Genomic DNA, 12,886 nt, shown 5'->3' on the forward strand with positions numbered 1-12,886 from the left:
AGCAGTAGTAGAAAACGAGCCGGCGCGAGACCGAAAGAGCGGGGGCGAGCATCGGAGGACGGACGCTCGTCGATTCGAGCCGCGAGATCTCGCGAGAGCCGTATTGCTACGTACCGCGCGTGCGCAGTGGTGTGAAAATAAAAGAAACGGCAGCGATTCCTTCCTTCGCTTTCTCACGTCCTCTTTCGTCGGCTCTTCTCTTCTGCGGAGAGAAAGCCTCTGCTCGCTCGCCGGTGCTGGCAGCCAGAGAAGCGCGGCCAGCGACAGCTGATCGCTTGCGCTCATCGGCCCGACCGCTTTGAGACACAACGGCGGAAACACTGGCTACTGGTCGTCCCTCCGTCAGCGTAAGCTTCCTCCATTTCATCACCCGGCGTTTTGCCTCTATTATCTGCAGAGATTATCAGCGGCCTGCATCTCCGAACCAGCAGTTTCAGACAATATTTTTACAGTGAAAACGAAACGTCCGCCGGATAAGCGCACGCAAGGGTTGCTCCTCTGCATAGCACCGCAGTTGTAGGGAGAAACCACCAGCAGCGCGCGCGGACCTCGACATCGTTTTTGCCGAGGAGGAGCTAACTCCCTGTGGGAGCGTTTCGTCACCTCAGCGGTGCCAGTTAGATGAAACAATTTGTGACGCAGCCCTGTGTTCAATAGGCAGAGTTATACTCTGCCACTACCATTCAAAGCTCGCTATGAATGGTTGACGAAAGGACACGAAGGTGTTTGCACATTACGCTTAATAGAGACCTGAGTCTCGTTGCCAGACTTCCGTGAACAAAGATCGGGGACGAAGCGCACGCCTTCGTGCAGGCCCAGACAAGTGAATATCGAAGGTGGCAGTGATCAATACTGCGGTGCGCTCCTGTTGCCGCAATTAAGTGCGTGCACCTAGATGTTCCGGAATATACAGGAGCGGTCTGATCGCGTCATTGAATCGCATTTCTTACCGCTGCACTTGGTCAGTCCACGAGCACTGAAGCGAAGTGCGAAACGAAACGCATGACGGCTGACAGCGTACCTAGTTGAATCCTTCGTACGAATCTATTTTCTTAATTTTCGTTCTAGTCAGACGCAGAAGCGACATATATTTTCGCTTACCCTTTTCCCTTGAGGTATACTTTGGCTGCCCGAAATTCATCCATTCCTCTTTCACCTTCCACCAAAATTCATCTTAAGTATTATTCGCAGTGCCGATGGTTTTGCTCACATCCATTTGAATTCGTAGAATTCATTTCATTTTTATTGCATGTCTCATTTATAATAAATGACATTGAGAGACAGCATAGTCAGCATGTCCGCAAATCCGTTCACACTTACCGGCGAATAGTAATTCCTGTCTTAACAGCAGAATTATGTTCGTATCAGCGTTAATACAGATAAATACGCGCCTTCTGTGTCGTTACACAATATTCCAATTGCACAATGCCATCAAGAAAGCAATCCGGCACGCTTTCGTCTGGTGTGTATATCTTTTAACAACGCCGGTTTGCAGGCTGCAAGAAGTTTACGGCACGCGCTAAAGAGAAACAGTAGTAGTTTACGTCCCTGTCAACTTACATACTTCACGTGTCACCATGTGGCATACCTTCAGATTTTCTGGTTGTTCTTCGATGAACACATGTTCGTTGCCGTGACAAACTTATTCTAGCCTCAATGGTAGCAGTCAAGGACAGGCTTCCCCACGTTTGTTGCCATGCACTTTGCTTTCTACGTTACTGACTCGCCTGCTCTGGTGCGTTTTTGCTCTTATTAATAAGTGCACGAGAACCGGTTTTACTTCATTAAGTTACAAGGACTATGACTGTTTTTCAGGAAGTACAGAGGCAAGCTTGAAATCCTTTGTTTCTTGTTACAAACCACCATTAAATGCTGTCCCGTACGCCGTACGCCGTGCGTACGCCGTACGCAGCTCACACGCATTTTCGCTCGTCGCCGACGACGACATGCTTTCGTTTCCTCAGCGGAGCCTGTCTTCCTACTCAGGCGTCACCGGTAAGCTGCTTGAGTCCGTAGCAAAATATCTTCGCTTATGTGTCCAGGCTTACACGGCAATCTGTTTTCTTTATTATATTTGTAAACATTTTGCTCTGTTACATCATGACCAGCTCAGGTTGAAGGTTCGATTGCCGGAGTGAAAAGAACGGGCAGGCTCCTCACGCGCTCTGATGCCTGCCGAACCATGACGGTGCATCGGTTATGGGATTGGCGAGCCCGCAAGTCAGCGCGGGACGGCTATGCGAGCTGAGCGAAGTCTTCGAGACCATGCGAGAACTAAAAGGCACGGTTGACTCCACCCACAGGAATTCGGCAAAACCAACTTGACGCTGCCGGTCTAGAAGAAGCGGGAACTATGTGAATTCACTCAGATTCACTTTGCGGTTTCACTCAAGACTGTTGCTTTGAAAAGGGGCCGCTCTGAGAACAGAAGTGTATTAAGCCCGCTCCTAACGAATCTCTTGGTGAGACGCCCCTCGGTTACACTGATGACGTGCAGGGGTGAACAAAGAAGTATGTCGTATCATGACGTTTTTTGCTCGACTTCTCCACGTCGAAAATAGGTGCACCAGCATTTCGGTAGGCAGCACTAGGTGACTGAACTGCAGATGACATACTAAGCTCTAGTCTGCTGAGCTCGAAGCTCCATTCCCTATGCGATCAGCGCTCCTCGTCAGTCTGAATCTGCTTTTCGCTGCTCATACATCCGCTTCGCTATTTGTTTCTTTCACAGCTGGCCTCCTCAATTTAGGTTCGCATTCGAACACTCTTATATCTTCTGTAAGAGACTGTCGTCACGATATTTCCGCCTCCGCGATTTTTATCGGAAGGAAGCGCGCATGCTTGACCCACCTGCACTACAAGAGCATAGGCACGATTGGTGTACACCTACGTGCGGTCTTGTCCGCTCCAGTCATTTCTCTCTCTGTCTCTTTTAATTTCTCACTCTGCGCCCGCTTACGCGCGCGCGCGCGCTCGCTCGCTCGCTCGCACGCACGCACGCACGCACGCACGCACGCGCACACGCACGCACGCACGCACGCACGCACGCGCACACGCACGCACGCGCACACGCGCGCGCACGCACACACACACACACACACACACACACACACACACACACACACACACACACACACACACACACACACACACATTTTTCCGCAATAATCAAAACATAAATGTAGGATAGTTTGAACCTCGGTTGGCTTTTACAGGAAAATGTACGTAAAACAAAAAATAACTAACAGACTAGGCGAGAACAGATAGAACACGTGTATTGTGATCAACGGTGGGCCAGGTGTCAACGTTTCTACAAAAGGACTATTCGAGCATGCCAAAGGGGTGACAGTTTTATTGTAGAAATGAAGTTGTTTTGTGACACCTTAATCGACCACTGAGTAAAGGGAAAAGAGTTCAATGAAAACAACAAAACTGAATTTGTGCGGTTCAACTCCCATTATTGAACGTCAGCATGAGGTTATCGTTAGCGCAGGACAAGAGGTCTAGTTCAGTTAGGCCTTCCGTTCTCTTCGCGCGGTACATGTCCCGGCTCTTCCCGTATGTGTTAAAAATATCGCTTTGAAAGCAGCACAGCTGAATAAGACAGGGTGTGTTCGACCGTGTCATGCGAAACAATGGACTTTTCTCGTAGCAAAGCCATGGCGGACACAGATAAGTCCGCGCGGCACACACCGAGCAAAGTGGCGCTGGATTACATTACTTGCATCTCTTACGAACAGAGTCGTATCCGAGACAATGATGATAAAAGTTTACGACGTCGTTCTGTAAAGGCGGTGCGTTGCTTAGTGCTCTCATTTTGGGACGAGGGCCGGCTGAGGCCGTCACTCATTGGTTATTTACGGATATCGCAAGTGTACGCGCGTGGTTGTTATTACGGAGCGGAAGTCCATACACCAGCTGCGGCGTAGCGTCTCCACAACAGGAACTGCACAGTAGAGGCAGCGATGTATGAGAGTTTCCGCGCCCGTCGTGAAGACGTTTTGTGAACGGTAGCTTCTGCGGCGCTGCACCCAACAAAAATGTCTATAGGTAGTCTATAAAAAGTATATAGGCTTCTTTCTCTGAGCTCCTTCAACTAGCTTTAAGCAGCGTGTAGATTAATGGCCTTGCGCTTTTCATCGACTATTGCATTTAAAACTAATAATGTGAAAGTCCGTGGTTTACAAGATTTTGTTTTTATCGAGACATTTGTCGTGGATTTTGTTTGCAGATAGTGCACAGGTATTGTTATAGACAAAAAAAGAAACAAGTGCACTGGCAGGCAATTACAAATTGAAAGACCGCAGGCAGTTCACAGACCGCATAGACACTATGTGGAGGCAGTTTAGAGACATGTGTAAAGGTCTGTAAACAAGTCTGTAGACTGTTCCCGGAACGTATAGAGTCTATATATACCTTGTTGTATCCAGGTGCATAAGGTGGCCAACTAGTTCGCTCTCGCATCTTGCCGGCAGCAGCGGCATTTACGAAGACATATTGAAGTATAATGGCTTCGTGAGCCTGCCCAAAAGTGTAGCGCCGCGGACTACAAGCGACGAGACTCAAAATGAACTTTTAAACTAACGAACGCTCCGTCTAATCTATAGAACTTGTTTGCTACACGTAGTCTATTCGGCCTAAACTTGAACATGCATATATGGTCGAGATTTCCACACAGAAATAAATCAGAAACTACAAAAGAAAGAAAGAAATACTTGAAATGATATTGAAAAAGGCTATTCGATTTACCTAATCGACGTTTTCGCATTTCGATTCGTTCTCTGAACCTATGGTAACAAACGGTACAGAGCATATCTCAGATGGGATACATAACCTCCATATTCTCAAACAATCCTCGACTTAAAGCTCTCCCTCCACTTCACCGACTTGAGCACAGCGCAGCCCCTCGACTGATGAAGACGTTACACTTTTCAATAATTGCCGCGCATGATCCCGAAGCGCAGCGACCACTGATTTCGAGAGGGGGCGCTGCTATCTAATTCTGTCAACTACATGGGTTGGGTTTTTCTTGAAGTCGGAGATGAGCAGAGCCAGGTTAGTTTTGAAGGAAGGCTAAGAAACACGGACGAAAAGACATTGCTGGATAAAATGCGCAAATATGTGCGCCTCGAAAACGTAGACGTGGAATGGAGGAAGCGGTAAAGAAAGCTGGCAACCAAGTATAGGGTAATTGAAAGGGTACGCATGCGACCAGGAGCCATAAGAAAGAAAGTGAGAGAAACAGAGACGGCACATTGGATGCAAAGGATGCAAATAAAAAAGACCATGGAGATTTACGGAAACGGCAAGACAGAAATCAAGAGGGAAAGTTTGTATGATATTTGTATGATAACGCAAAGGGGAGCGCGTTGCTATTTTGTGCCCGAGCTGTCTGTCTGAGAACCAAAACATACCGGAATAAATACGCGCCACAGGAGGAGGCATATGTATGCTGCAAAAATAGCACGGAAAACATTCATTACATCGTAATGGAATGCCTAAGATATAACCCCGGCGAGACCCGTACGGAGTGTCTACCTTTCAGAAGCCTTGAGATTCAAAGAAGATGGAACTGGTCAGCAGTCGATATATGTAAGAAATGATTAGAGTATGGGCGGAAGAAATGCAGGGAAGAGATTTATGAAACCACAACGCCATTCAAATGTACATAATGTTTTATTACAGTGATAAAGGTTCTAAATAGGAAAGTTAAGATTGAGATCAGATAAACAGGAGGCTAGATGCGATAGATTAAACCTGGTTACGGAGATTATGAGGAATATTTTTCCCGCCTTGTTTCAAAAGGGATGTCAGTATACAACGACATCATCATAATCATCATCATCATCATCATCTGAGTGGAGGTGTAATGTTGAGCGGACGAATAGGGGGCTGAGAGCTACAAAGCTACTGACATATTCGCTTATGGGCGAGAAGTTCGCTAAGTCGCTACTGCAATTTCTGTATGAGGAGGCCTCCGCGCTTTTATTTGAATGCACATATATGCCGCAGCGAAAGCCGACGACGTAACATCTTGTGGCGAGTTGTTACGTTGATGTCGCATCTTAAGTTCTCGCGTCATCGTGTGGCATTGGAGAACCAACTTCACGGTTGCTGTTCATCGTCTGTGTCGACCCGGTGGCGCTGACCTAGTTAATGACAATACTTTCAGTACCTGGCGAAAAAAATGCGTTCATACGATTTCCTTACAGTTCCGCACGGATGCGACTTGGCATTCAGAACGAATATTTGAACTAATCGCTTCCGTGATAATCCTGAAACCGGGTGAAAGAAACGTGCGATGTCATTTGCGCAACGAGCCTTAGGACGTTAGTGAAACTATGTGTTCTTCCTCTTTCACTCCCCATTCCCCTCCCCACGTGTAGGGTAGCAAACTGGACTCAGTCTAGTTAAGCTCCCTGCCTTTCCGTCTTCCCTTCTCTCTCTCTCTCTCTCTCTCTCTCTCTCTCAGCGGGAAAGCTTCTCGTTACATATTGACGTGTCAGATTCGAATCCACGAATTACGGTCAATCGCTGCTTCCAAACGAATTTGATGTTCCCTGTCGCCCCCCCCCCCCCCCCCATTGCTCGCTTTCTCCTTCTTCTGCAAAGGTCATGGCGGTGTGATGTGCATGTAGGTGCGTTTGTACGCGTTTATCTATCGAGAGAGAGAACAAGGAAACGCTGGGAGGTTAACCGCACGGTTGACTACCACACACGGTGGAAAAGGGACGATGAATTCAATGAGAGAAGGCAAAGGCATACCGTAGTAGACACGGGGTCTCTATGGACGCCTTCTCAGGTTCGTTAGGAAATATATTGAAGCTCGCGTAGCTTTCCAGATTGACGAAGATCTTTGCCCAAATGGAAGACCAACCTTCGAGTCGGCTGAGCGCCTTGCGAAGAGACGGCCGGACGCTTGACGCCGAGACGCAGGTGCGGCGGCACGTACATGATTGCCGAGACGTCGGCGTGATCTCGCGTTGTCTCATGTTGAAAGAATCGGGCGCGATTTCACGCTCCCGCATTCGCGCACACCGACACAGACGCTTGCACTAACGAACCGCCTCACCCCCCCCCCCCCACACGCAGCGCTCGCAAAAAAAAAAACAAAAAAAAAACAAATTAAATTTTGGGACTTAACGTGCCAAAACCACATTCTGATTATGAGGCACACCGTGGTAGAGGACTTCGGAAATTTCCACCAGTTAGGGTTCTTTAACGTGCACCTAAATCTAAGCACAAGGATGTTTTCCTCCCCTTCGAAATGCGGCCGCCGTGGCCGGGATTCGATCCCTCGACCTCGTGCTCAGCAGCCCAACAGCGCTCGCTACCAACTGTTTATTCAGAGTATGGAACCCCTGTTTATGCAGGGACACGCATGCGCAATGACCAACATCAAAGCCAACTATATCAAAAACCAAGTAACCAACTTTAAAGTCTTGCATCAGAAAGGCCAATTTTGTCGCAAACCAGGATATGGATGGTTCGCTCACACGCTGAACCCTATTCACTTCGATAACAAAAAAAAAGAAAGAAAATTTATTCTAACGCTCACGTGGCGTTAAGGCTCAATCACACCGGCGACTCCAGGAGGTCGCGCGACCATTTGCGACTGGCGACTAAACGATTGAACGTGACCGCTGCTCACACCGGCGAGCCCGGGCGAGCGCGACTTGCCTGTCGCGATGCCGGAGATGATCGTTCTCAGCGAGAACTCTAGGGACCCACGCAGTTCCCGCGCGCTTCGCTCGTTTCGCGTTCCGGCAACAAGCCGTGGATTTTGATTCGAGCGAAGAGGAAGACGTCGTCACTGTGCCGATGTGCTGTGCCGTGCGTGGTGTTAGCTGCGGCAGGGCGGAAGCCTCCGAAGAAAAAGGAACGCTAGTGTGCGGCCGCCGTTCGCGATGAGTGGCCGGCAAGAAAAAGCCGCCTCCTGCTCGAACTCCGCGTGCGTGACGAGGAGTAAATATCGAGAGTCAGCTGTAATTTCCAGTTCGCGTTGCGTGGGATTCGGAGCATAATTTTTGTGCTTTCTTTTGCTGCTGTTTAGCAATGCTACCGCGTACGTTCGACACGTTGCTGGAACTGCTGCACGCCAGCATCACGAGGCAACGCACCAGTTACATTCCTGTGGTCTGCCACGGTGGCGTGGACATTGTATTTGGTGCCACGCAGCAGGACGCAGGTAGAAAACACGTGCTAACATAACTTTCACCGCGCCGCTGATTGGTTTGGCAGTTTTGCGACCACGGCCCAATTGGCCCAAGAATAGTCGTTTTTCGAGGAAAGCGACCATATTACACCATTTACGACTGGTCGCTTTGCGACTAACTTGGTCGCGCGACTTCTGTCAGTCGCCGGTGTGAATGAGCCTTTAGTACTGCTCTTGTGTTGTGTTGTCTCGCTGAGAAAAAACGAGGGATTGGGAAGCAGACATCGCACTTGTAGAGTATCGCGTACTGAATATTCTTTAAAGGGCCATTGAAGATAAAGATAATCTAGCTGAACTGCTAAACTGAACAACTGGAATTCCAGAAATGTCAGTGTTACCGCGAGCGCCACCTCTGTAGGTCATAAAGGACACAAGGAAGCGAAAGGCGAGGGGCGACGCCCCATTGAAGTTCTCAAAAACTAAGTGCTCGTGAGATCGAGAATTTCGAAAGCGTCTCCTGGAGATATGGTTAATACTCGTATCTTAAATGAGCATTAATATTTGCATTCTAATTGAATGAGAGAGTCAGCCGGAGCTTCGAGAACGGTTTCCGCAGAAATGCGGCCCAAACGAACGATAATACTTAGAAATTTGTGACTTCATAATGTTACATACCAGGGATGAGGTCCGTGCACGAAACATTTTAAAAGAAAGAGTAAACATTCCGTTTCATTTTACCCGCATATAACTTACCTCTTCCCGCCAAATTCGTTGTTGATTTTTGGTTTCTCTTAAAGACAAAGACGTATGTGCGAAGTTGAGTTAGTCTTAGAACGAGCAGCCCGAGTTTGGAGCTCTTTTCTACTGACTACTTGACGTGTCCATTGTTAGCACCCCCGAATTCTTTCTTAACCATTTCCCAAGCAAAGTTAGCTGTTAGCGAGGTCGATGACTCGACCTTTCCTTTTGAAAGCGTCAAGCGTGGTTCTAACCATTTGCGAGAGACGATGTCTCTCATTCTTTCTTTTTTTCTTTTCTCACCAGCCAGTTTCGATCGGCGGGTATCTAAGGTTGTTGACACCGCGACCTCGGCGTGACAAGACTTAATCTAACGCGGTTCAATCTATATCTCTTTCTCTCTTCCTACTTGGTATATTGCCATCGGGCCTCGGCAGCATCGCCTCTTGGACAACGAAAACCATGAAAACTCGCTGCCGTGACGTCAACAGAGTGGGCCAGTGTTTCCGCCGCGTAGCAATGAATGCCGAAAACATAAATCTCACAACTGTCGCTCTTCGTTTGCCTGCGCCCACCTTCGTATGTGCGGGCAGACCGACAACTAGAGCGATATGTCACTGTTTCAGGCTTATCATTTTGACGTTGCTAGATTGATGTCGTTCCGGGCCTTGCGCAACTTAGGAATCGTCGACTCCAACATGCTTCTCCCGAGTAGATGAAACGAAAAAAAAAATATTGTTGAAGGATGATGTTGAAGAAGAAGCGATGACTGCCCCAATGCTGGTGCACAATAACCCGCTGAGACTTTCGTATTCCTCTGTCGGCAAAATATAAAGAAGCGTTGTAAAATACTCTATTGTTACAGCTGCAGGTTTTCGTTCAAAGAACGGAAGCAAGACTAAGTCACCGAGTATGGCCAAGCTGTTAGATTAGGTCTACTGGATTAGCGTTTTTCATTATACAGCTAACAGAATGATTGTTACCGAGTGATGGATCGAACCTAACGTTCCAATATCGATGACATTTATTTGCAAGAATTCAGGTCTGCCTTAGCCAGCGTTCTCGAAGCAACGCTTCGTTGTTCGCGAAAGGCTTGGATATAGTTTAAATGCTAATGTATTCATTCGTGGGATCCACCGTCTCGACGAAACACAAGAGATACGCGAAGCGTCTTATTAAGGAACCTGGATGAACTTTAGCAACGCATTCCACGTTTTTTTTCTAACTTGCACCCACCAATCAGCGCGCCGGATTTTCGGCATTCCGCCCCCGTCAGAACGCGGCCGCCAAGAATGGGAATCGAGCCCGCAACCTCGTGTTCATGTGCAGAACACGATAGCCCCTGAGCCACCACTCCGGTGGGGGACGCGTGCAGTAATGGACGCGGAGGACGCGCGGTGCGCGGTGAGGTGAGAAAACTTTTATTGTCCGTAATGGGTGACACCGGAGCTCCGGTACCGCTCGTAGGCGTCCAGGGAGCCCGATGTCACCCTAAGGGGCAGGTGTTAGTAGACGAAGCGGTTTGCCGCTTCGGCTGCCAGACGGACAATGTTGGCCTGTACCGCCGGGTCTTCGCTATGAAGCGTGGTCTCCCATGCTTCTTCGTCCTTGAATAAATTATATCCTGGGGAGTAGCTGCACTCCCATAGGATATGTCTTAGGGTTCCTATGTTATCGCAGAATCTGCAGAATTGGTCCTCCGGGTTTCCCGTTTGCGTGAGATATCTCCATCTGGGAGACATGTGGTTCTTGGCTTGCAGGCGGCGCCAGGTGACTGCCTCTGCGGACGTGAGGGACCTATCCGGGAGTGGATATTTCCGACGTCCTAATCTGTAGTGCTCTGTGACCTCGTGGTAGGTCGCGAGCGTCTCGACCTTAAAGTTAGGTTGAGGCTGCCGTCCCCCCCGGATAATGAGCGCTCGGGCGAGGGCGTTGGCGGCTTCGTTTCCTGGTATGTTGGAGTGAGCGGGGGCCCAGGTTATGGTGATCCCTCTGTCTATGTTACCTTTCGATATTATGCTGTACGCGTAGTCTGATATTTTGCCTTTGCAGAAATTCCTTACTGCCGATTTGCTGTCGCTAACGATCACCCTCGCGTCCGTACTAACGCACGCTAGGGCGATGGCTGCTTCCTCCGCTGCCGTGGCGTCTACTCCGCTCGTATATAGCGCGCCCTGTTCTGCGCCGGACCCGTCGACTACCACTGAGACGGAGCTTCCATCTCCGCCAAGGGCGGCGTCTGTGAAGGCAACCGTCTCGGGTGGCATTCTGCTTAGCTTTGTTGCCAAGTGTTTGGCTCTGTGCTGGCGTCTCTCCTGATCGTGTTGTGGGTGCATGTTCTTAGGTATCGGTGCGACCGTGAGGGCTTTCCTAATTTTCGACTCAATGTGGAACGTCTGGTATTTCGTTCCTCTGTTTGCTTGTAGCCCTACCCAGTTTAGAATCTGCTGTCCTGTCTCGGTTAGACTCAGGCGTTCGAGTTGTGCCGTTCTCGTCGCTTCCGCTAACTCCTGCCATGTGTTATGCACTCCCATTCCCTCTAGTGCTTCAGTTGAGGTCGAGATTGGTAGGCCCAGTGCCCGTTTTGTGCATTTCCTTATTATGACGTCTAACTTGTTTCTTTCTACTTTTTTGATGTTAAGGAATGGGGTTGAGTAACAGATCCGACTGAAGATGAAGGCCTGGACTAGCCTTAACTTGTTCTTCTCCTTTAGCCCTCTGCCTCTGGCCGAGATTCTTCTAATGATGCTTACCACTTGGTTCGCGTGCGTGTCTAGCTTAGCTATAGTCGTGTGATTGTTTCCTGTTGTGCTTATGAGCATGCCCAGAATTCGGATCTCATCTACTTGTGGAATTTCTTTCCCGTCTAAGTCTATCGAGATTTTGGGAGGAGATACGTTGTTTGTCCTCGTCCTGGGCCTGATGATTAGTAGTTCCGACTTCGTCGGGGAGCAGCTCAGCCCTTTACTTTTGGCATGTAAGTCTATGATGTCGGCTGCCCGCTGGAGCCTTTCTTCGATAGACGCATCGCTGCCCTCATTGAGCCAAACGTTGACGTCGTCTGCGTAGACGCTCGTCTTTAGTCCTTCGATCCTTCCTAACTTGCCCGGGAGGTCTTTCATTACTAAATTAAATAGGAAGGGGGATAGGATGGCTCCTTGCGGGGTGCCCCTGTTTCCTAATTTGATCTCTTCTGAGCTGAGGCTCTGCATGTGCAGGGTCGCTGTTCTGTCCTTGAGAAAAGATTTTACGTAGGCGAAGGTCCTCTTCCCTACGTTAAGATCTGACAGGCTGTCGAGGATGGCCGAGTGGCTGACATTATCAAACGCTTTGGTTAAGTCTATGCCCAATATTGCTCTCGTATCTTTGGTCTTTCGTTTGTCTATAATATCGTGTTGGAGCCTTAGCATGGTATCTTGAGCGCTAAGCTGCGGTCTGAAACCTACCATCTCGTGAGGCCAGATGCTGTTTTCTTCCGCGAATCGAGTTAGTCGCGTCTGAATTACCTTCTCCATTAATTTGCCTAGACACGAGGTCAGTGAAATTGGCCTGAGATTTTCAATACCCGGAATTTTGCCCTTCTTGTGAATTAAAATGATGTTGGCGTGTTTCCAGTCTTTAGGGACTTCCCCTGATTCCCACACTTTGTTCAGATAAGCTGTCAGGTGAACTATAGAGTCGTCGTCTAAGTTCCTTAGCATACCGTAGGTGATTTTGTCTGGGCCAGGGGCTGTGTTCCTTTTTAAATCAAAGAGCGCGGCTCTGACCTCTGCAACTAGAATCGGTTCGTCCAATAGCGGATTCTCCGATCCCCGATATTCTTTATCCGCTGCCGGGCATGCGGGGCCTATATAAATTTCTTTAAGTCGGTCGATGAGCTCTTCATCAGTTCCGTCAAATTTGTATCTCGCCTTGATTTGTTCTATGTTGGCGTGGGTTTTGGTGTTTGTGGGGTCTATGAGGTGGCGCAGCATCTGCCAAGTGTTGGGACGG

At 48.8% G+C, this 12,886-nt stretch overlaps 1 protein-coding gene across 1 annotated transcript in view; it reads left to right on the forward strand.

The window, feature by feature from the left end:
• The first annotated feature begins 241 nt into the window (after positions 1–241).
• Positions 242–12,886, forward strand: part of Mct1 (Monocarboxylate transporter 1) — a 183,410-nt gene continuing 170,765 nt past the window's right edge. Inside the window, exon 1 of the mRNA XM_075682529.1 lies at positions 242–347. The gene's annotated coding sequence lies outside the window, so the exon portion shown is untranslated. The remainder of the gene's footprint in view (positions 348–12,886) is intronic.

The sequence above is a fragment of the Dermacentor variabilis genome, chromosome 2, assembly GCF_050947875.1.
Source record: "Dermacentor variabilis isolate Ectoservices chromosome 2, ASM5094787v1, whole genome shotgun sequence".
NCBI lineage: Eukaryota > Metazoa > Arthropoda > Arachnida > Ixodida > Ixodidae > Dermacentor > Dermacentor variabilis.